General features: G+C 49.0%; 1 protein-coding gene across 2 annotated transcripts in view; it reads left to right on the top strand.

Moving 5' to 3' along the window:
* The first annotated feature begins 215 nt into the window (after positions 1–215).
* The window catches only part of VWA2 (von Willebrand factor A domain containing 2), an 82,912-nt gene continuing 57,178 nt past the window's right edge, over positions 216–25,949 (top strand). For both annotated transcript variants that reach the window (XM_088456024.1, XM_088456023.1), the window contains exon 1: positions 216–758. The gene's annotated coding sequence lies outside the window, so the exon portion shown is untranslated. The remainder of the gene's footprint in view (positions 759–25,949) is intronic.

Genomic DNA, 25,949 nt, shown 5'->3' on the forward strand with positions numbered 1-25,949 from the left:
TGATATAAACCAGTTTACTGATCCCAAAAAGTAAATGGGAAATCTCATGAGTCTGATGCATGGGGTGTTTTTCTGCTTTACAATAAACCCACTAGGTTCCCGCACACAGTGACAAGTGTAAAGTGATCTATTCTCACAGCGCCCTCCCCTCTCTACCCCACCCCCTGTGTCTGTACACAGAGACTGAGCAGCGCTCTCTCATCCCAGCAGAGACCTCAGCCTGCTGCAACACCCAGGTCTGCTCCTCCTTCCAGCACTCATGCTGCAGCACCCAAGTCTGCTCCTATCATCAACTATACTGCAGCACCCAGGACTTCCAGTATTCAGCTTGCAGCACTGAAGTCTGCTCCTTCCAGGACTCACCTGCAGCACTCTGGTCTGCTCCTTCCAGGACTCACCTGCAACACCTAGGTCTGCTCCTTCCAGTACTCACCTGCGGCACCCAGGTCTGCTCCTTCCAGTGCTCACCTGCTGCACCCAGGTCTGCTCCTACAGTACACACCTTCAGCACCCAGGTCTGCTCCTTCCAGTACTCACCTGCGGCACCCAGGTCTGCTCCTTCCAGTACTCACCTGCGGCACCCAGGTCTGCTCCTTCCAGTACTCACCTGCGGCACCCAGGTCTGCTCCTTCCCGTACTCACCTGCGGCACCCAGGTCTGCTCCTTCCCGTACTCACCTGCGGCACCCAGGTCTGCTCCCAACAACTGGACCTGTCTAGGTGAACGGATCCTGCAAGAAGTTCAGTCATTGCTATCAGGTAACATCAGTGCACGCTCTGATATCAGAGGTTGTTACAAAGTATCCACATGGAGAAATGTGATCTCTGCCTGGTGTGTGAATGGGGAACGAGGCGTCCTCCGTGGGGGTCTATTCTCTCCCCTCATATGTATCTATCCTCTGTACAATACATCTATGTACTAACCCCGGAGCAGATATGTCATATTTATTTACAGATTGCAGCAAAAAGTATTGAAGAGGTCCCTCTCTGTCATAGGTTACCCTTACATGCCAATGCAAACGTCGTACTGTCATTTATATATTATTATCATTTATTATTATTTATTTATATGGCGCCACAAATGTTCCGCAGCGCCTTACAAAGTACATAAACAAATTGTTGACAAGCGACTTACAGAACAATACACTACAGGACATGGATAATATATATTTCTATATTAGCAACCATAACACCGAGATAAGCAACAGAGCGTAAGCAGCCAAGTGTTAGGTGCCCTAGTGGGGAGTAAGAAGTAGATGAAAGTAAAGTAGGTAGAAGCACAAGAGGGTAGAGAGCCCTGCTCGCAGGGCTGGATTAAGGGCAGGGCGACAGGGGCGGTCGTCCAGGGGCCCCCACACATAGGGGGCACCCACACACTGTCCCCGACCCCTGGCTACATGCCCGGCGAAAAGGTTGATCGCGATCTACTGGAAGCTCGCGGAGCTCCCGCCCGTAGATCGCGATCAACTAAGGTAAGTGGGAACGTTGGCCTCTGAATACTGATCGCTTCAGAGGCCATCATTCCCAGTGATGCATTGCACGGGTGACGTCACCCACGCACTGCAGAGGAGAGGAGCCTGCGCGCCTCTACTGGATCCAGTTAGATCCAGCAGACTGCGGAAGCAGCAGTAGCAGTGATGGCGGGACTCGGGAGCCGTGACAGCGTGGAGCGAAGACAGGTAAGTTTTTTAACAGGGGTGTGGGAGTTGAGGGAGAGCTACTGGGGGCACTACTTTACGGGGCACATCTACAGGGGGCATTTAAGAAGAGGCACAACTACTGGGGGCATTTAAGAAGAGGCACAACTACTGGGGGCATTGCAAGGGGCACAACTGCTGGGGGCATTTAAGAAGAGGCACAACTACTGGGGGCATTGCAAGGGGCACAACTACTGGGGGTATTTAAAAAGAGGCACAACTACTGGGGGTATTTAAGAAGAGGCACAACTACTGGGGGCATTGCAGGGGGGCACAACTACTGGAAGCATTGGAGTAGGTGCTCAACTACAAAGGGCATAAAAGAAGGGGCACAAATACTGGGGGCATTGGAGGAAAGGCACAAATACTTGGGGCATTGCAGAAGGGGCACAATTACTGGGGGCATTAAAGAAGGGGCACAACTACAGGGAGCATTGAAGGGACACAAGTACAGGGGGCATTGCAGAAGGGGCACAACTGCTGGGGGCATTGCAGAAGGGGCACAACTACAGGGGGCATGGGCACAACTACAGGGGGCATTGGACATCAGGCAGATAGACCGGTGTATGTGTGTGTATATATATATATATATATATATATATAACTTATTGATGGGGGCCTCCACACGTTTGTTGCCCAGGGGCCCCCACAGACCTTAATACGGCCCTGCCTGCTCGTAAGAGCATATAATCTATGGGTCTATTCAGCAACAGTGACGATGTTGTCCAGAATATTATCGGGAAACATCGTCACGATTTTTAATTGATTATTGAATTTGATGTAAGCTGCTCAGCATTATTTTATGCAGGGACAGCGGTTGCGTTAACCCTCTCTCCCTGCGTTGTTACAGAAGGTATTGTTTTCGGCATACCGAAAACAATAACCTTCTGCTTCTACGCATGTTCAGTCATGAGCTTGCGAATAGTCTCCGTCCCTGCTTTGCGGTGACCACCGTGGGTACTTCACTCTACAGCCTGTCAAAACTGCCTAGATTGATTGACGTGTACACAGGCTTTATATTAGTCTGTATACATATACAGTGTATATATGTATGTGTGTGTGTGTGTATATATATATATATATATACACATTTCTGTGCTATTTATATGTAAAATGTATGTATATAATTTAAATATACAAGCACATAAATATAAATGTATACAGACTAGTATAAAACATGTGTACACGTCAGTCAATCAAGGCAGTTTTGAAAGGCTGGAGATGTACTTACCCTCGGTGGTCGCCGCAATGCAGGGAGGAGACTGGGGCGGAGTTTCAATATCCTGCAGGGACTTATGGAAAAATTTCCCTCTGTCCCTGCAGTTTTTGGGAAATGTAAGTATTATCTTCATATATTCTGAGATGGTGTTATATAAAGTAAATTTTTTTGAGTCATTTAATGCGTTTTGCTTTGCTGAATAGCATTGTAGAGAGTAATGGCTGATCCCTACAGTGTGGTACTCTGTGAGATGGGAATGAATGGAGAAGATAATTGCGTTACTCCCTCCATTAACCCATTTGCTGAATAGTGTACTTACATTAAAAAAAAGCGTAAATGCTAGTATCCACATTTTGTATGGATTATTATCATTGCTGAATAGACCCCTATATATATATTATATATATAATTTGATGAAATTACTAAAGAGAGATATACTGGATTTTTTAATTAAATACTCTAACACCTTTGGGTCACAATGAAAGTTATGGGATTGCCCCTTTTCTATAGTTTACTTCTTCCCAGAGGCGTATCTACCCATTGGCAAGGATGGCACTCGCCAGGGGCGCTGACCAAAGGGGGGGCGCCGCCTGGCAGTGCCACCAGCAGCCAAGGGGTGGACAAGTCCCCCGGCCCCACAAGTGTAGGGCAGACCGCAGTGATAGTGGTCTGCCCTACACAGTTTACAAACAGACAGCCACCAGCGGCGCCGTGTGTTTGTAATAGCAGCCAGCCAATGAGAGTCAGACAGACTCTCATTTGCTGCTGTATCGTCCGCGGAGGGAGCCGGCTGGAGCTCACTCATGGGCTCCGTCTTTCGGCTGCCCCCGCAGCATGTGATGGGAGGGACGTCATGACATATGACGTTTCTCCCATGCAGGAGAAGAGCGGGCAGGACTCTGATTGGACAGCGGCGGTCACGTCAGGAGCGGGGATCAGGTATAGGGGGTGAAATAGAGTGTGGCCGCTACTGGGGTTTCTGTATAGTGGTGGCCACTAGTAGGGGGCACTGAAATAGGGGGTGACCGCTACTGGGGGCACTTTATGGGGGGTGCCTGCTACTGGGGGCTCTGTATAGGGGTGACCACTACTGGGGACAATTTAGGAGGGTGACCACTACTGGGGGCAATTTAGGGGGGTTGCCACTACTGGTGGCACTGTATAGGGGGACTACTACTGGGGGCACTGTATAGGGGGGACTACTACTGGGGGCACTGTATAGGGGGGACTACAACTGGCGTCTACTACTAGGGGCACTGTATAGGGGGGACTACTGGGGGCAATGCAGCATAGGGGGATTGCCACTGGAGGATTACTACTAGGGGCACTGCATGGGGGAGGCACCAGTCCATTACATTGCCAGGGGCGCTTTGATCCCTAGATACACCCCTGCTTCTTCCAGTCTGATTTAATATGAAGCTTTTATATGGTTTTACTCAGAACTATGCATTTCACCATTATGAACTATCTTTTATATAAGTGGTTTGCAATTATCCAACTTGTGACTGAAGGTAAATTATTGTAGTTTTTAGAATATATATTGTATTTTTCGATGTCATAATTTGAAGTTTCTAGGGGCATTATATTACTACTAATGTTATTTTTATCTTTATGCCTATCATATATATATATATATATATATATATATATATATATATATATATATATATAGACATCACCAGACGCTGGATTTCATCCCTGGTGATGCTCTGCCAGGCCTCTACTGCAAATGTCTTCAGTTCCTACTTGTTCTTGGGGCATTTTCCCTTCAGTTTTGTCTTCATCAAGTGAAATGCTTGCTCAATCGGATTCAGGTCAGGGGATTGACTTGGCCATTGCATAACATTCCACTTTTTAGCCTTAAAAAACTCTTTGGTTGCTTTTGCAGTATGCTTCGGGTCATTGTCCATCTGCACTGTGAAGCGCCGTCTAATGAGTTCTGAAGCATTTGACTGAATATGAGCTTATAATATTGCCTGAAACACTTCAGAATTCATTCTGCTGCTTTTGTCAACAGTCACATCATCAATAAATACAAGGGAACCAGTTCCATTGGCAGCCATACATGCCCACGCCATGACACTGCCACCACCATGCTTCACTGATGAGGTGGTACGTTTTGGATCATGAGCAGTTCCTTTCCTTCTCCATACTCTTCTCTTCCCATCACTCTGGTACAAGTTGATATTTGTCTCATCTGTCCATAGGATGTTGTTCCAGAACTGTAATGGCTTTTTTAGATGTTGTTTGGCAAACTCTAATCTGGTCTTCCTGTTTTTGAGGCTCACCAATGGTTTACATCTTGTGGTGAACCCTCTATATTCACTCTTGTGAAGTCTTCTCTTGATTGTTGACTTTGACACATATACACCTACCTCCTGGAGAGTGTTCTTGATTTGGCCAACTGTTGTGAATGGGTTTTTCTTCACCAGGGAAATAATTCTTCTGTCATCCACCACAGTTGTTTTCCGTGGTCTTCCGGGTCTTTTGGTGTTGCTGAGCTCTCCGGTGCGTTCTTTCTTTTTAAGAATGTTCCAAACAGTTGATTTGGCAACACCTAATGTTTTTGCTATCTCTCTGATGGGTTTGTTTTGATTTTTCAGCCTAATGATGGCTTGCTTCACTGATAGTGACAGCTCTTTGGATCTCAGTAACTGATTCCAAATGCAAATGTCACACCTAGAATCAACTCCAGACCTTTTACCTGCTTAATTGATAATGAAATAACGAGGGAATAGCCACACCTGTCCATGAAATAGCTTTTGAGTTGATAGTCCCATTACTTTTGGCCCCTTAAAAAGTGGGAGGCACATATTGAAACTGTTGTAATTCCTACACCGTTCACCTGATTTGGATGTAATTACCCTCAAATTAAATCTGAAAGTCTGCAGTTAAAGCACATCTTGTTCGTTTCATTTCAAAACCATTGTGGTGGTGAATAGAGGCCAAAATCTGAAAATTCTGTCAATGTCCCAATATTTATGGACCTGACTGTGTGTATATATATACATATATATATATATATATATATATGTGTGTGTGTGTATATATAGATATATATATTTTCATGTGTGTTTTATATATTTTTTATAATTTTTTTTATATGTATAAATATGAAGGTTGCTTGGAGGCCTATGGACACATCACATTTGCCACAATTAACTAATTATCTGACTATCTGTTTACTTATTTTGAAGGAATCCTGCTTGTCCCCTAAAACATGGTGGCGTCCATTAAATAAGTTGAGACTTAAACAAAATGGCGCCCGCAATATATAGCGTCATACTGGGCCTTTTAAATATACATCCACCGCCTTATACCGTTATACAAGCTCTACTGAGCACTAAATATAGGCGGCACCTCCGCTCATAGCTCTGCATGGTAGGCTTTGACATCCGCCCGCCGGACCCCGACTTCCGGTTCCACGCTAGAAGCAGACTTACGGTTTCTGATTCGGGAGCGGCGGCTCACTTACGATTGGCGCTAGAAAGCCACAAACAGAGTTATTAAGGGCCTAATAAGTTTAGGTATAAATACCCCCAAAGGTCACCTAGATCATTACCCCTGAGGAAGCCATATACTGGTAAAACGCGTTGGGAGGCATCAACCACTACCTACTTCTAAGAGAACAATCAATTGGGAACCAGTTTCCTCCAATATTCATCTTTTTGCTACATCCAGCGACCAGAATTTACAGATAATACAACAATAACCTCCTTTTGTACGTTGTTTCCTGTTTATATTGTACTGTGAAATAAATGTGTGTACATTTATACTAAAATGCTGCACTATGGAGACTTATATTTATTGAGGTTGAAAGCTGTTCTTAAGCTGCAGAGAGATTACAGAATAACCATCAAAGAGCATCAAGTATATGGGAGACAGAGACCTCTGCTGATACGCTGTACTGGCATTAATCTGGTACGCATATTTTATACTCAAACTCCCATATATGCAATTCTAAATTGCTACACTATTAGGCGCTTGTTCTCTACCCCACTTACTACAGGTTTCTGTACCGTATCACCTAATAGTGTTTTGGAGAACTGAGTTGCCACCCACAGATGAGAGTGGGAACCCAGACTGTTTACCATTATTATAGACTATAGAACAAAGTTCTTCAAGCAAGTTAAGCCACTATATTAATATAAGGAGTTGGCGCCTATACTCTAAATAAATATATAGATATATTCCCGGTGCTTCTCTGACTTGAAAACATATTTAGGCCTCCCCCACAGCTCCTCCATCTCCCAAGTGGAGTTTCCATGAAGGAGCGTGTGGGTGAGGGGGGAGCAGTATATACAGCCATGGCCAAAAGTTTTGAGAATGACACAAGTATTGGTTTTCACAAAGTCTGCTGCTTCAGTGTTTATTATGGCAATTTGCATATTCTCCAGAATGTCATGGAGAGTGGTCAGATGAATTGCAATTAATTGCAAAAGCCGTCTTTGCCATGACAATGAACTTAATCCCAAAGACAACATTTCCACTGTATTTCAGCCCTGCCACAAAAGGACCAGCTGACATCATGTCAGTGATTCTCTCGTTAACACAGGTGAGAGTATTGACGAGGACAAGACTGGAGATCACTCTGTCATGCTGATTGAGTTAGAATAACAGACTGGAAGCTTTAAAAGGAGGGTGGAGCTTGAAATCATTGTTCGTCCTCTGTTAACCATGGTTACCTGCAAGGAAACAGGTGCAGTCATCATTGCTTTGCACAAAAAGGGCTTCACAGGCAAGGATATTGCTGCTAGTAAGATTGCACCTAAATCAACCGTTTATTGGATCATCAAGAACTTCAAGGAGAGAGGTTAAATAGTTGTGAAGAAGGCTTCAGGATGCCCAAGAAGTAGAACATCCAGCAAGCACCAGGACTGTCTCCTAAAGTTGATTCAGCTGCAGGATCGGGGCACCACCAGTGCAGAGCTTGCACAGGAATGGCAGCAGGCAGGTGTGAGTGTGAAAACTTATGGAGGATGGCCTGGTGTCAAGAAGGGCAGCAAAGAAGCCACTTCTCTCCAGGAAAAACATCAGGGACAGACTGATATTCTGCCAAAGGTATAGGGGTTGGACTGCTGAGGACTGGGGTCAAGTTATTTTCTCTAATGAATGCCCTTTTAGATTGTTTGGGGCATCTGGAAAAACGCTTGTCCTGAGAAGGAAAGGTGAGCGCTACCATCAGTCCTGTGTCATGCCAACAGTAAAGCATCCTGAGACCATTCATGTGTGGGGTTGCTTCTCAGCCAAGGGAATGGGCTCACTCACAATTTTGCCTAAGAACACAGCCATGAATAAAGAATGGTACCAAAACATCTTCCAAGAGCAACTTCTCCCAACCATCCAAGAACAGTTTGGTGATGAACAATGCCTTTTCCAGCATGATGGAGCACCTTGCCATAAGTGGCTCGGGGAACAAAACATCAACAGTTTGGGTCCACGGCCAGGAAACTCCCCAGACCTTAATCCCATTGAGAACTTGTGGTCAATCCTCGAGAGGCAGTGGACAAACAAAAATCCACAAATTCTGACAAACTCAAGCACTGATTAGGTAAGAATGGGCGGCCATCAGTCAGTATGTGGCCCAGAAGTTGATTGACAGCATGCCAGGACGAATTGCAGAGGTCTTGAAAAAGAAGGGTCAACACTGCAAATATTGACTCTTCGCATAAACTTAAGGTAATTGTCAATAAAAGCCTTGACACTTATGAAATGTTTGTAATTTTACTTCAGTATACCATAGTAACATCTGACAAAAAGGTCTAAAAACACTGAAGCAGCAACTTTGTGAAAACCAATACTTGTGTCATTCTCAAAACTTTTGGCCATGGCTATATAGTGTACATATAAATATATACACTATGTATATTAGTGTTCACTCTAGCTCCGGCGGCAGACAGGGCGCCGGAGCTAGAGAGGGCACCCTTGTGCGCGTGCCCGAAAAGGGGGCCTGGCCATTGAAAAGGGGGCGTGTCTATTAGACGCATCCCCTTTTCATCATGCTTGGGGGCGTGCCCGGCACTTACGGACACACCGGGCAGCCCCCAAGCGCTGCAGACAGGGAGAATAGATGCCGGGCGCATGTGCCCGACGTCTATTCTCCGGCGTTGACCGGGTCACCGCACATTTCTCCACCCGCGAGACACAGCGACCCGAGAGTGAAGACGACACCCGCAGGCTGTGAGGGCAGGGCGCTTTTTGCCCTCCTTCTGGAGGGCAGGGTACTTTTTGCCCTCCAGAAGGAGGGCAGGGCGCCGCGCCCTGCTAAAACAGCCTAGCGGGAACGCTATGTATATAAGCATTTTGATAACACTGTAATTACACTGCCAGGAGCACTGACACTGGGTGGAGAGTGGGTGGAGTTTCAGCCAGCTGCAGGGGCTGATTGGACGAGATCCCTCTGTCCCGGCAGTTTTAGTCTGAAGTAAGGATTTTTCTTCCTATAAAGGCACTCTGAGATGGCGTTCTATAAAGTCAGCTTTTACACATTTAACGTTTTCCTGCTACCTGTGTAGTTAGGTCTCCACAGTGCGATGTTGTCGGAGTTGCGCATTTAACAGAGGAGATAATTGCGTTTTCTTTTCCGTAAACCTGTTCCCGCATAGCTAGGACACTTAAATCAGGCCAGTGGCCTAAGTTCATCCTAGTCACCCAGAGCCAAGGTGTAATTTGGCATCTCTGTGCCCCCTTGTGCCTCTATCTATGCCATTTCTACCAGTTTTCTCTTTATACTCTCCTTTCTCTCTTTCACCCCATCGGTGTTCTCTCCTGGCCACCATGATAACACCCCCCCCCCCTCCCCGCGCCTGTTGAATGCAGCTTCCCCTCACTTTGTTATTCTTGCCTGTTACTATAGAGTTTAGCATCAGCTGCAGCCTGTTGAGTGTCCCTTCCCATGGTCTGTGGTGCTTGGCTGTGACATCTATAGTCAGGGTCTTCCACCCCCTCCATGGCGCTCAGGTGAGTCAAAGCACCAGGGCCTGACCGCGCTGATGCGTCTCCAAGTTTCTCCCTTTGCAGGAGCCTGGCAACCAGCTTCATTCCATTCCTGCCATTGGCTCCAGTAGCTCCCGCTCCCTCCACACACACTACCTCTCCTCCAATAATGTGCCAAGCGCAAATAGCACCGCCCACCACCTCCCCAGGTCTGACTCTGGAGTCCTCTGTATGCATGGCCGCACTGTCTCCCGGCTCCCAATCAGCAGGCAGGTTCAGGTCGCGGTCACATGTTACATGACATCCGCGACCAGAGTAACTCACGGGAGAGATGATGATCGGCGCTCAGCTCGGCGGCTCCTCTGTTACAGCAGCAGCAGGAAGGACACGGAACGGGGGGACAATGGGGGAGGTGCCCCCTTCAGGGCTGGAGCCTGGCGGCAACTGACTCCATTGTCTCCGGCAGTTCCGCTACTGAATCGCGCTGAAACGTTATGGAAAATTTTGCTTACTTAATAGACCCCAAACCCTCACACTAATGTTACTATGATAATAAGCTTCTCTGTACGACATGGCGTTTGTCTATGGCCTCCATTTATTAAAGATCGCAATTGCAATGCAATTTGGGAAAGACATTACCGCCCATGATCGTATTGCAACATGCGATCCTGTCACCGGAACGTATCATTCGCCACATGCAAGTAGCTCTGAAAGTAGCCCGTCCAATGTGGGCAGAGATCTGCCGGGGCTGCTGCGGAGGCGGAGTCCCACTGACTGCACGTGTGCGGTCGCCATTGCCGGGAGAGGGTTCTGGAGGAATCCTCTCCTGGCTAAGTATGAGATGTGTCACCCATAGGTTACAGCGGCTGATGCCATCTTCACATGTTGGTAAATGTGGCAGCATCGCATCCTCCATAGAAACCTTTGGGGGATGCGGTTGCCTGCGGGAATGGAGGAATTGCAGCAGTTATCGGAAATAGCAGATGTGGTCTCTCTTTCATACATCCGGGGGATACTAAATATTTGCAGTTAACCCCTGAAAACAAGGGTTAAGAAACACAAGTCATCAGGAAGGAAATCGGCAGCGGCCCTGACAGAGGCGTTTCTCGAGAGGAGGGGGCCCGTGTGCAGTCTCCGACACGGGCCCCCTCCCCTGCGCCCGGCGGCCGGCAGTGCACTGAGCTGTGCGCGGCCAGCAGAGTTTATAGACTCTGGGCACTAGAGTGTGCCCAGAGTCTATAGTGTATGCACCATACTTGCCTACCCTCCCGATTTGGTCGGGAGCCTCCCGAAAATCGGGTGCCGCTCCCGACCTCCCGGGAAGGCAGGCAAGCCTCCTGGGCACCAGCAACCCATCCGCCCCCCCCCCCTGCACTTACTGTAAAAATCCCGACAGCGGAGGAGCCGGTGACGCGATTTGCGCTGAATCGCATCATTGTGGCCTGCCCCCTGCTGTACAATGCCATTAATAGCGGCATTGTGAAGAGGGGGCGGAGCCGCAATGACGCGATCGTGATGCCATGCCCCATGCTCCGCCCCAAAATGTTAGTCACCGCCAGGCCACGTCCCCTTTTTTGCCGCTGTCCGCCCCCCCCCGCCGAGAAAGCCCACCAGCTCCCTCTCGGAAGGAGTGAAATGTCGGCATGTATGATATGCACAGGTCATCGGGAAAATGGCCAAGACGGCCATTTTCTCTGTACTGCGCATGCGCAAAATATGGGAAAATGGCCGCCGTGGCCATTTTCCAGTCATTTTACAGTGCCAGATGCCAGCGCCGACGTGGGAGTCTGGAGAGGTAAGTAATGTTATGGGTGCAGGGTGTCGGTGCGGGGCCCCCCTGGACCCAGGTGCCCGTGTGCCCCGCACACCCTGCACCCATTATAGATACGCCCCTGGGCCCTGACATTGTACGGTGCGTGTCTGCTAAAGTGTAGATGGGACAGACTGATGATCTGCAGATCACTGATTTATCAGATTATCACTATATTTTGCGAATAAAAGCCTCATATTGTGAATACAAAGGGGCCAATTTGTCATATCTCGCATTTTAAATCCAATGTCGATATATATTATCGGCTAAATTCTCGAAAGGAAAATTAACATGTTTTTTATGCAAATTTAGCGGAATATTCCTGCTGGGACAAGGTCTCCTATAACAGCCCGTCTGAAGAGAGCGGCGATGGAGTAGCCAATAGGCTTCTAGGGGCTAAGGCATTCCAGAGCTTGGTGAATCTGACAGCTAAGCTGCCCTCATAGGAACCTATGTGGGCTGCTGTGCAGTCGGAAATGGAGGAAGATAATGGAGATATCCCTCCTAGTTACATTCAGGGGGATCCTTAATGTTTGCGGGTACCCCCCCTTAAAAATGGGTGTTTTCTTTGGATATACCACAAATATTCTTTAATAAACATGCCCGATAAAAGCGTCTGAGGAGATGATTTTGCAAAGCCCTGCGTCTGTGAGGAGATAATTTTGCGAAGCCCTGCGTCGGTGAGGAGATGATTTCGGGAAGCCCTGCGTCGGTGAGGAGATGATTTCGGAAAGCCCTGCGTCTGTGAGGAGATGATTTCGGGAAGCCCTGCGTCTGTGAGGAGATGATTTCGGAAAGCCCTGCGTCTGTGAGGAGATGATTTCAGGAAGTCCTGCGTCTGTGAGAAGATGATTTCGGGAAGTCCTGCGTCTGTGAGGAGATGATTTCGGGAAGCCCTGCGTCTGTGAGAAGTTGATTTCGGGAAGTCCTGCGTCTGTGAGAAGATGATTTCGGGAAGCCCTGCGTCTGTGAGGAGATGATTTCGGAAAGCCCTGCGTCTGTGAGGAGATGATTTCAGGAAGTCCTGCGTCTGTGAGAAGATGATTTCGGGAAGCCCTGCATCTGTGAGGAGATGATTTCGGGAAGCCCTGCGTCTGTGAGAAGATGATTTCGGGAAGTCCTGCGTCTGTGAGAAGATGATTTCGGGAAGCCCTGCGTCTGTGAGGAGATGATTTCGGGAAGCCCTGCGTCTGTGAGGAGATGATTTCGGGAAGCCCTGCGTCTGTGAGGAGATGATTTCGGGAAGCCCTGCGTCTGTGAGAAGATTATTTCGGGAAGCCCTGCGTCTGTGAGAAGATGATTTCGGGAAGCCCTGCGTCTGTGAGGAGATGATTTCGGGAAGCCCTGCGTCTGTGAGGAGATGATTTCGGGAAGCCCTGCGTCTGTGAGGAGATGATTTCGGGAAACCCTGCGTCTGTGAGGAGATGATTTCGGGAAGCCCTGCGTCTGTGAGGAGATGATTTCGGAAAGCCCTGCGTCTGTGAGGAGATGATTTCAGGAAGTCCTGCGTTTGTGAGGAGATGATTTTGGGAAGCCCTGCGTCTGTGAGGAGATGATTTCGGGAAGCCCTGCGTCTGTGAGGAGATGATTTCGGGAAGCCCTGCGTCTGTGAGGAGGTGATTTCGGAAAGCCCTGCGTCTGTGAGGAGATGATTTCGGGAAACCCTGCGTCTGTGAGGAGATGATTTCGGAAAGCCCTACGTCTGTGAGGAGATGATTTCGGGAAACCCTGCGTCTGTGAGGAGATGATTTCGGGAAGCCCTGCATCTGTGAGGTGATGATATTGCGAAGCCCTGCGTCTGTGAGGTGATGATTTTGCGAAGCCCTACGTCTGTCAGGAGATTTTGCGAAGCCGTGCGTCTGTGAGGAGATGATTTTGCGAAGCCCTGCGTCTGTGAGGAGATGATTTCGGGAAGCCCTGTGTCTGTGAGGTGATGATTTCGCGAAGCCCTGCTGATATCTCTGTATATTGTGCAATACTTGTTCAAATTTACATAATTTGCTGGCTGTAATTATGCTAATATATAAATCTGTTGACTTGTCTGGAACTGTCTAATTTGCTTATGTACTGTTGTATAATGCTACAGTATCCCCTATGTACGCGCTATGGAACGCTTGTGGCACCATGTGTAAATAGGAGATGATAGTAACTGCGTAGGCTTGGCTGTGTTTAGCACATCTGTATCCTGATGATGTAAAACACTGCTGCCCAGTACATGCAGTAGAGGGTACAGACAATATTGTTATGTCTAAGCTTAGTGTGGGGAAGGAAAAGCCTTAGTTATTATGAGAGGATGCTGATAACTGGCCGTCACTAGTATATAGGGCAGAGGTTCCCAAACTCCACCATTACGGTCCAGTTTTTAAGGATATCTGGTATAGGGTACAGTGTGAGGCAGAGCCCCGGTAATAGTGACACGGACATTCACTATACTTTGTTTAATATACAGAATGTGGAATAGATCTTGCACAGGTTGGTAAGACTGATAGGGGCCTATTCATCATCACTTAATTGTCACAACAGCAGGTGAAAAAGCACATTTTCACCTGCAATTGTGACAATTAAGTATTCGGGCGATTCATTAAGAAGGTAAAGCAGGAGATATCACAGATAGTGTCCCCGTACACTAATATCACAGATATCTCTTACTTACCTTCCCTTTGTGGAATGGCCCGCTGTCCCCATACACTAGTATCACAGATATCTCCTGCTTACCTTCCTCTTCCAGAATGGCCCGCTGTCCCCATACACTAGTATCACAGATATCTCCTGCTTACCTTCCTCTTCCAGAATGGCCCGCTGTCCCCATACACTAGTATCACAGATATCTCCTACTTACCTTCTGTTTGCGGAATGGCCCGCTGTCCTCATACACTAGTATCACAGATATCTCCTGCTTACCTTCCTCTCCCAGAATGGCCCGCTGTCCCCATACACTAGTATCACAGATATTTCCTAATTACCCTCTATTTGCGGAATGGCCCGCTGTCCCCATACACTAGTATCACAGATATCTCCTACTTACCTTCCTCTCCCAGAATGGCCCGCTGTCCCCATACACTAGTATCACAGATATTTCCTACTTACCTTCTGTTTGCGGAATGGCCCACTATCCCCATACACTAGTATGGGGACGGAATTCATCAAGCTCCGAAAATATTATATTTTTGGAGCTTGACTGCGGGAGCATTCCCCATCTTCAGTTGGCGAATACCCCCGCTTGTGGATCACTACCCGCTCTTCCCTATGGGAAGCAGGTCCGGGTTGCGAGAAGGGATCATTTCGGATACCTCTGCCCCTGTCCGGCTCTTTCCGCCGGACATCGGGGCTCTTGTGCGCATGCGTGACCTGTAGATCATGCATGCGCACCGCCGTCACTGCTCCAAAAAGGAGCAGTGAAGCCGCTCGCGGGGGCAGCTGATTTCACATCAGCTGCCACCGCGCTGGACCAATGATGATTTGCTCCGGTGGTTGCGGGGTCCGTTCGGACCCCGATAATTAACATCATGAATAGGCCTCATAGTGAGAAACTTTCCCATAGAGTAGGGGTCTTCAAACCCGTGGCCCGCGGATGGTGTGTAGGCATACCTTAATGTCACCCCCTCCAGGTCCATTTCAATAAGTGTAGCGTGGTCCACGCTACACAGTAACAAACACATCGTCGGCGGTATGTTTGGTTTGGAAGCCAATGAGAGTCAGACAGACTCTCATTGGCTGCTGCACCCACGACCGGAGACGGGCTGGAGCTCACTCATGAGTTCCACCTTCCAGATCCCGCAGTGGGTGTTTGGAGAGACGTTGTGACGTCTCTCCCATAGTGCAGACCAGGCTGGGAGGAGCGGTCGGTGGTGGGCGCGAGAGTTCAGGGTTTTTTTTATGTGTGTCTTTGTCCTGTATATGTAAGGGGCACTGTCACTGCATGGAGGGGTTGCCACTACTGTGGGCACTGCATAGGGGGGACCACTACTGGGGCCACTGCATAGGGCGGACTACTATTGGGGGAACTGCATAGGGGGGGGACTACTATTGGGGCACAGCCTAGGAGGGGACTACTACTGTGGGCTCTGCATAGGGGGGACCACTACTGGGGACACTGCATAGGGGGGACTACTATTGGGGGAACTGCATAGGGGGGGCACTGCATAGGGGGACTACTACTGGGGGCACTGCATACGGGGCAGTGCATAGGGCGGACTACTACTGGGGGCACTGTATATGGGGCAGTGCATAGGGAGGACTTCTACTGGGGGCACTGTATACGAGGGACAACTACTGGGGGCACTACTAGGGGTACTGCATAGGGGGTCTACTACTGGGGGCACTATATAAGGGGCACTGCATAGTGGGGACTACTGGGGTCACTATATAAGTGGCACTGCATAGGGGGGACTACTACTGGGGGCACTGCATAATGGGGACCACTACAGGGGGGCACTGTATAAGGGGCACTACTGGGGGCCCTGCAGAGGGGGGCAGTTATGGGACATAATTGTTTGAGGGATAGGGGTAACTATCTTACATAGTGGAGTAGGAGGGACAGTTATGGGGCATAATTATAATTGTGGGAGGAGGGGGCCATTCCGGGACCTAATTAAAATTGCAGGAGGGGGCAGTTATGGGACATCATTGTGTGAAGAGGGGGCAGAGTCTAAATACTGTAGTATAGCTTAGTGACCCTCGGGCTTCGTTTAATTTTTGAATGTAGCCCACACTGTCTTAATGGTTGAAGACCCCTGCCATAGAGGGTAAGCTTGCCAACAGGGCCCTCTTACCTTTCTGTCTGTCTGATGTGTCTCATATTATTACTGCTATGTTCCCAATTGCAAAGCGCAACGGATATGCTGGCGCTATATAAGTAACTGTTAACAATTATACTTTCTCCTGCATCCGCAGTCCAGGATTTAAAGATATCCATGCTTAAGCACAGGTGGATATCCTTAGAACCTGGATGTGCCTTGATGACCAAGTTTGGGAAACCCTGGTTTAAGGTGATGGGGTGTGCCGTACACATAGAGCACCACCTAAAGTCACCACAAGGAGCACTGTCACACTTCACACTGAGGAGGGTAATGCCCTGGGGCATTGGGGAAAATAGTGGTCGATTTTAAATGTAATTTTTTATATTTATAGGTACGGTGTTACACAATCCAGGAAATCCCTAATTTAAGAACACTTAGGGGTATCTTTACTATAGTGAGAGTTTTTAGAAGTGGAGAAGATATTGCCCATAGCAAGCTAGCAACCAATCAGAGTCTACCTAATATCTCTTAGAAGGTGCTTGTTAAATGTTAAGTAGAATCTGATTGTTTGCTATGGGCAACATCTCCACTTCTAAAAACTCCCACTTTGGTAAATACTGTATACCCCTAAGTCCCAAGCATTCCTGATAATATAGTCCACACCTAGAATATATATTTTACAGAATAGATCAAAATTCAGAGACTCAGCCACTTCTATCACTCAGATGGAAACCCTGCCAGCCATGGTCTTCCATGGGGGTCTTCTCACCCTGGTTCCTTCTCCCATTTATGTAATTACACCTGAGGCTGTAGTACAAGCTGAGAATCTCTGTGACCTTTTAACTGGCATCTAACTTTTTCCTTGATTGTGTCATCCATGGACGGCTGTTGGATCACGTCACGTCAGATGTTTCATTCTCCCTGGTTTACAGTCCCAGGGTGTATAACCTCAGAGGTCACCAGGAGCCATTGTCTGCTTGATGTGTCTGACAGTCGCTAGCTCCTGCACTTGTGTTACGGGCCCCCCTAATCGTCATTGATAACTGAGAGCACATATCGAATTAATGCAAACAGTTCCCAGATAGATGTACATAATGTGCACGGTCCTGTGATCCTCTGCGCTGACTGTTCCAGTGACAGACAATACGTGGATTGTCAGCCCACACAGGTGTTTCCCACGTCTTGCATAGGTTAAATGAGCTGTGACGGGGGGTAATTTAGTTATTTTACTCCAAGAACATTGTCTCATCTCCGGCACGGGGCGGTGTGATGTTTGTATAACATTGCAGAGTTTATTTAGTGTATTATGTCGTTTCAACTGGTAATGTCAGCCATATCTTCTATTCAGTCTAGCAGCAGGCAAGAAACAGATTGCAGGTGAGGCACTGAGGTACACCCTAGTGATGATGTCATATACCCCATTTATCTGTACACCATGCTTGCCTAGTCTCCCGGGATAAACTTGCACTTTTACTATACTGTATAGCAGGATAGCCTAGAAGACTCCTTTGTGGGGACACTCTTATGTATAAACATGTATTAAAACTTAACCTTTATTTAATATATACACCTAAAAACACACAGAAGAGTTTATACTCACAAAAAGACATATACTAATAAAAAACATCTAAATCTAATGACTCCTTCCCTATAAGAATTTATAGGTATGGAGAAAAAAGTAGGCGAATATATAAACAAATTATTTATGGTCACAAATGTCTCTAAGAGCTAAAACCCGGGTTATTGCAGTGTAACCCAGGTAGCTCCTTGGTGTAAAAGGGGTGAGGGTTGGATTCCCGGGACGAGTGACCCAGCAATCCAACCCAGGTAACATGCAGGGTTTGACACTGGAATGGCCCGTGAAACCCTGCAGTGTAAACGGCGCGATCCGGGTCATGATGACCTGGAGTGCGCCGCATGCTGGCTGATTAGTCGGCTTCAGTGGTGCTTGGAGATGACGTCATCTCCAAGCGTCCACTTCCATGCCGGAAGAGCCGGGTTACTGCAGACCCGGCTGCGGTGTGAATGGCGCCGACTCGGGAATATCCTGGGTCGGTGCCGGCTAAATTCCAGGTCTGATCCGGATTGGAACCCTGTCCCAACCTCCAGGTCAGACCGGGAATTTCGGTATAAAAGCGGTATTCTATACACATGGATTTTGTTTGTTGTCCATTATTCAATTAGACAAGACATATCCCACAACTCCGGCGTCAGAGGAGTGTATAATACGTATAGTAATCTTAATAAAACATAATATCACAAAGTATACAAAAGATACCCAAATTTTGTATATATAGCTCTCAACAATAGTTATTCTGTTTACACATCCATATTATTATTGGTATCTCCGAACAACTAGATGCAACACACCTGACCTAGCAGATACTAAATTCATAATCCATCTGGATCCTGTAAGTAACTTAGGGGTCTATTTACTAAGCAGTGTTAGGCGACAGAGTGAAAATTGATAAGGTGCCAGCCAATCAGCTCCCAACTGTCATCTCACAGGCTGTGTTTGAAAAATGAGAGTTGGGAGCTGATTGGCTGGCACCTTATCACTTTCTTATCACTTTTCACTCTGTCTCCTAACACTGCTTAGTAAATAGACCTCTTGTTGCTTAATTCACATACAGTATGCAGGGGTGTATCTAGGGGTCCGAGCGCCCCTGGCAAAGTAATAGACTGGCACCCCCTCCCCCCCATATTTTCAGAATAATTCTCTGTACTTCCTTGTGTCTGTCCGTGCTTCTCTTTTCATCCGTCTGCCTCTCTGTCTCTATATGTACCCCCCACTGACTCTATACGCCATATTCGTCTCTGTGCCTCTATATGTATCCCCAATTCATCTCTGTGCCTCTATCTGTGCTCCATTCTGCCTCTCTGTGCCCTTCTGTACCCCCTATTCTTTCTGTGCCTTTAACTGTACCCTCTTCAGCCTGTCTGTACCCCGTATTCCTCTCAGTGTCATATGTGCACCCTTCTGCCTCCATCCGTACCCCTTCCCCCTTGCTAAATTCCCAGCTGCCCGTTGAATGCAGCTCACCTGCTCCAGTAGTGCAGCAGTGTCCAACTTGTGGATTACTTGATCCTGATGGATAGCGCCCTCCACGGTGGGTAGGTGCGTCCCGGGAACCTCATCTCTCCAGTCCAATCTCCTCCGCCCGTCTGAAGTCATATGCGCGTGCGTATGACGTCACACGCATGACTCTGGTTGGGAGCGCGGAGGGGGGAAGATTACGTGGCTCAGGCGGCTGTCTAATTAGACAGCTGTGACCTGTATACGGCCATGCAGTATCTGTTGTAGCAGAGTCGGGCTCCGGCGCACCCTCTATTCTTTACGGCGCCTGGAGCTACGCCCCTGACTGTACCAGGCAGCCGTCGGAAAGCGATGGCGGCTGCCCGGACCTTGACATCTAGGAACTTCCTAGATGTCAAGGTCCGGGCAGCCGCCATTGCTTGCCGGTGGCTGCCTTGTACAATAGAATAAATAAAGTTTTTTTTAACAAGGCGCTCTTGACGTTGTGACGTCATGTGCGTCTCATCGATGCTGCTGCTGCACTAAGGAGCCGCTGAGCCACAGGGGCATACACGGGACTGCAGCCCTGGCAGCCCTATTTTCATTCTACCCCTTGGCCACGGGTGGCACCCCGGATGGCGCCCCCCCTTGGCTGGCGCCCCTGGTGAGTGCCATCCTGGCCAATGGGTAGATACGCCCCTGACAGTATGTACCTCTTAGGTTGATCTAAACATTTCCTAGACAGCACATTTAATCAATATATCAGTTATCCCTTGTTAAGATTTTATGGGACCCTATTATATATTGACACGGAATTGGTATGATATGTCGGTGGCTGAATAAATCCCGACACTGGAATCCCGACAGCGGTAAGTAGGGGGCAGCAAGGTTGGTAAGTATGCAGTACACGTAGGTTTCTTGGTTTTCCTGAGACCCATGGGAAATACAGATCAGTTTGTCATGACCGGGCCTGTAGGTATGGTGTCTTTGTGGGGCCCATTATCAATAATCACATACTCAATGCGATCTGGGTGCAATATTGGCGCCCTCAATCACATCACACTTCACATTCCAGAGCTTGGTAAATCTGATAGCATCGCATTCCTTATAGAAACCTCTGGGGGTTGCGCTTGCTGTCGGAAAGGAGGGATCACAGCAGGTATGAGACAGACCTGCTACAATCCCTGCATAGTACATCTGGGGGATATTTCATATTTGTGGGTATCCCCCGAAAAAGGGCGAGTTTGGGGAATATGCTGCAAATATTTAATAGAGACATCACTGGTTCTAATGTTTCAGCCCACGCAATTGTAAGTCTAATACTACATCGCCATCCTCATCTATTTCTAAGATGGGTCTTCCTGCTCCTTCAAACTTAGGGCCTAATTCAGACCCGCTTGCGAGTGCTGAGCGCTCGCAAGCGGGTCGATGTTGCCCAAGTGCGCATACGCACAAGGGAGCCGGCTCCGTTGCGCACATGCGCGAGACCCGAATAACGACGGCCAAGCCGTCGTTATGGGTCTCGCACCCAGGGGGACGTGCTGTCGATGGTGATTGACAGCACACCCCCTTTGGTGGGCGTGCCGGGGGCTTGGCTGCCCAGACGGAGGCGTTCCCATGGGAACGCCTACCGTCTGGGACCGGCCCCACTGACATCACCAGTGATGTCAGTGGGAGTGCTTTTGGCTCTGATAGAGACAAAAGCACACCAGGGCTTGCGGCAGCGAGACCCTACCGCAAGGGTCTCGTCGCAAGCCCGATGGTCGCGATGGTCTTGACCATCGCGACCATCATTTTGGCCACTCGCTATAGCTGTGGGTGGTCACCCACAGCTATGCGAGCGGCCAGGAGGCCGCTCCAAAAGGTAGGAGGGACGGCCCTGATTCAGTTCTGATATGTTCTCCTTCAACATTGACCTAGGCCAGGGGTGGGCGACCCTTGGCACTAGTGCCACAAGGTGTAACTCGAGGATGTTTAGAGTGACAGGTGCAAGGTCAGTCCCTCTCCTACTATGCGCACTGCTACCTTTCCTTCCGACGCCTTCCCTCACGGGAGACATTTTTGGAGAGCTAGCTGGTGATCCCAAGCGTGGCCTGCTTACCCAGCGATGCCTGAGTCTCTGGTAAGGGAACCCTGCCACTGTTAAATCTGCTCACAGTCAGGGGCGCAGGGGGGGGGGGGGGGAGCAGGCACTCTTTACCCAGGCCCAGGTCCTACAGCCTCCTGCCCCCACCAGTGCGGCAGCAGACTCTCTCCCCAGCCCAGCAGTCACGCTGGGTTCTGCCACCCCTACAGCCCTGGTTGCTGGGTTCTGCCACTCCTACAGCACTGATTGCTGGGTTCTGCTACTCCTACAGCTCTGGTTGCTGGGTTCTGCCACCCCTAAAGCTCTGGTTGCTGGGTTCTGCCACTTCCACAGCCCTGGTTGCTGGGTTATTCCACCCCTACAGCTCTGGTTGCTGGGTTCTGCCACTCCTACAGCCCTGGTTGCTGGGTTCTGCCGCTCCTACAGCCCTGGTTGCTGGGTTCTGCCACTCCTACAGCACTGATTGCTGGGTTCTGCGACCCCTACAGCCCAGGTTGCTGGGTTCTGCCACCCCTACAGCCCTGGTTGCTGGGTTCTGCCACTCCTACAGCCCTGGTTGCTGGGTTCTGCCACTTCCACAGCCCTGGTTGCTGGGTTCTGCCAGTCCTACAGCACTGATTGCTGGGTTCTGCTACTCCTACAGCCCTGGTTGCTGGGTTCTGCCACCCCTACAGCTCTGGTTGCTGGGTTCTGCCACTCCTACAGCCCTGGCTGCTGGGTTCTGCCGCTCCAACAGCCCTGGTTGCTGGGTTCTGCCGCTCCTACAGCCCTGGTTGCTGGGTTCTGCCACTCCTACAGCACTGATTGCTGGGTTCTGCGACCCCTACAGCCCAGGTTGCTGGGTTCTGCCACCCCTACAGCCCTGATTGCTGGGTTCTGCCACTCCCATAGCACTGATTGCTGAGTTCTGCCACTCCAACAGCCCTGGTTGCTGGGTTCTGCCGCTCCTACAGCCCTGGTTGCTGGGTTCTGCTGCTCCAACAGCCCTGATTGCTGGGTTCTGCCGCTCCAACAGCCCTGGTTGCTGGGTTCTGCCACTCCTACAGCCCTGGTTGCTGGGTTCTGCCGCTCCTACAGCACTGGTTGCTGGGTTCTGCCACTCCAACAGCCCTGGTTGCTGGGTTCTGCCACTCCTACAGCCCTGGTTGCTGGGTTCTGCCGCTCCTACAGCACTGGTTGCTGGGTTCTGCCACCCCTGCAGCCCTGGTTGCTGGGTTCTGCGACCCCTACAGCGCTGGTTGCTGGGTTCTTCCACTCCCATAGCACTGATTGCTGAGTTCTGCCACCCCTACAGCTCTGGTTGCTGGGTTCTGCCGCTCCTACAGCACTGGTTGCTGGGTTCTGCCACCCCTGCAGCCCTGGTTGCTGGGTTCTGCGACCCCTGCAGCCCAGGTTGCTGGGTTCTGCCACTCCTACAGCCCTGGTTGCTGGGTTCTGCCGCTCCTACAGCACTGGTTGCTGGGTTCTGCCACCCCTGCAGCCCTGGTTGCTGGGTTCTGCGACCCCTACAGCCCAGGTTGCTGGGTTCTGCCACTCCCATAGCACTGATTGCTGAGTTCTGCCACTCCTACAGCCCTGGTTGCTGGGTTCTGCCGCTCCTACAGCACTGGTTGCTGGGTTCTGCCACCCCTGCAGCCCTGGTTGCTGGGTTCTGCGACCACTACAGCCCTGGTTGCTGGGTTCTGCCGCTCCTACAGCCCTGGTTGCTGGGTTCTGCGACCCCTACAGCCCAGGTTGCTGGGTTCTGCCACCCCTACAGCCCAGGTTGCTGGGTTCTGGCACCCCTACAGCCCTGGTTGCTGGGTTCTGCCACCCCTACAGCCCTGGTTGCTGGGTTCTGCCACTCCAACATCCCTGGTTGTTGGGTTCTGCCGCTCCAACAGCGCTGATTGCTGGGTTCTGCCATTCCTATATCACTGATTGCTGGGTTCTGCCGCTCCAACAGCCCTGGTTGCTGGGTTCTGCCATTCCTATAGCACTGATTGCTGGGTTCTGCCACCCCTATAGCACATCTGAAATATCTGTTTTTATGATTGTTATGTAACAGTACTTAAGAACAGAATGTCCCCAGTGATGTAGAAACTAGACACTTGTAGTGTTACAGATAACGAGAAATGCAGGAGCTGGGGGAAGAGTGAAATCTTGGCAGGATGTCCAGGTGTGGTGTGTACTCTGCAAGGACACAACATTGTACTCAGCTCCAGTGTCCTATCCTGGGTGCGCAGTGATACTGTTACCGGCTTAATCCGTATAAGTGGTCCATTAGTTTGCAGCATGCTGTGCTCTGTTCCTGATGAAACAATGTATCAGTAGCGATTTGATGGGATTATCCAGAAAGGAATGCTGAGGTCTATATTTGCATGTGGTGAATGACGGGACATGTCTTGTGGCCAGGGATACCTGGAAATTGTTAGAGCTACAGTATTTTACATACCTCAGTGCCCCTAATTTGTACATTCCGCTCTCTCGCCTGTTCTTCCTACTCCTGTGTGTCTATGATCGTATCAGAAAACTTCTCTGGCAGTTCAAATTCCTTTGTACTGTTCTAAATCCTACGCATCTGTATCCTGGGACGTAACTAAACATTTATGGGCCCAATAGTGACTACAACCCCTGCTAGTATGGTAGGCATTGCCTTTTGTCCGTATCATACGGTTTACGGTTGTCTGCGAGGTGTGTACCAAAGCGTGGTTTATATGCTTGTGTGGGCAGGGACGAGGAACAAGGCACATTAGAGCTGGTGGCGCTGGGTCACAGGCCCAGTCACCGCATGGCTTTGTCCAGTTTGTCCCACTTTTTTGAAAGGGAATATAATAATTTATCATCCCTTCGCTCCTGTCCAGTCTTGTCAGTGGGGTTATATTTTCACTCTTGTATTACCTGTAAGACATGAAAGGCCTCGGCCCTTGCATCTGAAGGTGCTGATGATAGAGCAGAGATCCTCAGAAGTTGGTTACTGCGTTGTCATCAGGCTGAAAGTAAAGACTGAAATCTCGGAGGGGTGAGAGATGGGAGCTGGGACAGGAATGTACTCGTAGCTTTGTGTGTGTAAGTCGGTGCCGCGTGGTTACAAAGTGGAAATGCAGAACATGGGGGACGATGTCTGTGTCCCTATCTGTTCACCTATTAAACACAATAGACATAATACATGAGTCATCCCAAATGTATCCTTTCGTCCCCCATGGATTTTAATGTGGATACACCCAAGTGCGTCTGCTTGTACATTCCACCAAAGGGCACAGGAGCCGCTGCTGAACAGCTGGTAAAATAGGGGTAATGGGTCTGGGTAGTGAGCAAGTTTCCTGGGCACTTGACCGACCATGAACCCAGCGAGAAGATTGCAGTGACTACTGACCACCACAGGGGTGCAGCTTAATACCCAGCAATATACTGTACCCCCTTTCCAGAGCGGATTTTATATTCATTTCCTGCATCATTTTGGCTGCGGCATTTTGTTAGTAACTGCATTAATGTATATACCAGTGGTACCCAAACTTTCTTGAATCACGGTGCCCTAGAGTATCGTCATTTTTTTTCACAGCACCCCTAAGGCCACATGCTTCTTATTGAGGAAATCAGAAAAAAAAACTAATAAATTAAGTAAATTGTGCTAATATGTCACCATAGTTTTGTCTGTCACATTGACCATAAATAATTGTATTTGGTCCTGGATCATCAACTTATGGCACCCTTGCATGTGCCCCCGGGCACCCCAGGGTGCCATGACACCCAGTTTGGGAACCATTGGCATATGCTGTTCTTCCCACATTATATGGTGGCAGTAAATACCCAGTGGCGTGATTTTTTTTTCATATGCATTTCACACCCCTGACACCATACATCTCTCTGTCTTGCGATACCATACCCATTGGCACGTTTACTGGCGTTGGGACCTGTTTTGCTGCTGTTTGTCGGATGTTACCTGTTCCATTTCTGGAAAGCCTAAACATATACCTTCCAATTGTCCCAATATAAGTGGGACTGTCCCACTGTCCTGATTATCAGGACTTTTGTTCCTTCTAATTGATGTATAAACAGGTAAATGAGAGAACAAGTCTGATGTAACACGTATTTCTATTTAGTCAGGTGAAGGTTAAGTATTTATTAAATAAAGTAACACATTATTATACTGCATTGTACAATAACGCAATTTGCAGCATGGAGCAGTGAGGACGGGGCAACAGAGACACAACTCACCGTAAATCGCATTTCCATGCCCCCGATTTGCTTGCTTAACTTAACTAGGGATGAGGGAGGGATCCAGGAAAACTGCCTGAAATTTGGGAGTCTACCGGACAGTGGCCCTGATTCAGAGCCGGATGCTCTGACAGTGCGCTCGCTCTGTATCAGGGCCATTCTTTTTTTTTTTTTTTTTTTTTAGAACGGCCTCCTGGCCGCTCGCATAGCTGTGGGTGACAACACAGCTATAGCGAGCGGCCAGGAAGAT

This window comes from Taudactylus pleione, unplaced genomic scaffold (assembly GCF_031769625.1).
Source record: "Taudactylus pleione unplaced genomic scaffold, aTauple2 ptg000685l, whole genome shotgun sequence".
Lineage (NCBI taxonomy): Eukaryota > Metazoa > Chordata > Amphibia > Anura > Myobatrachidae > Taudactylus > Taudactylus pleione.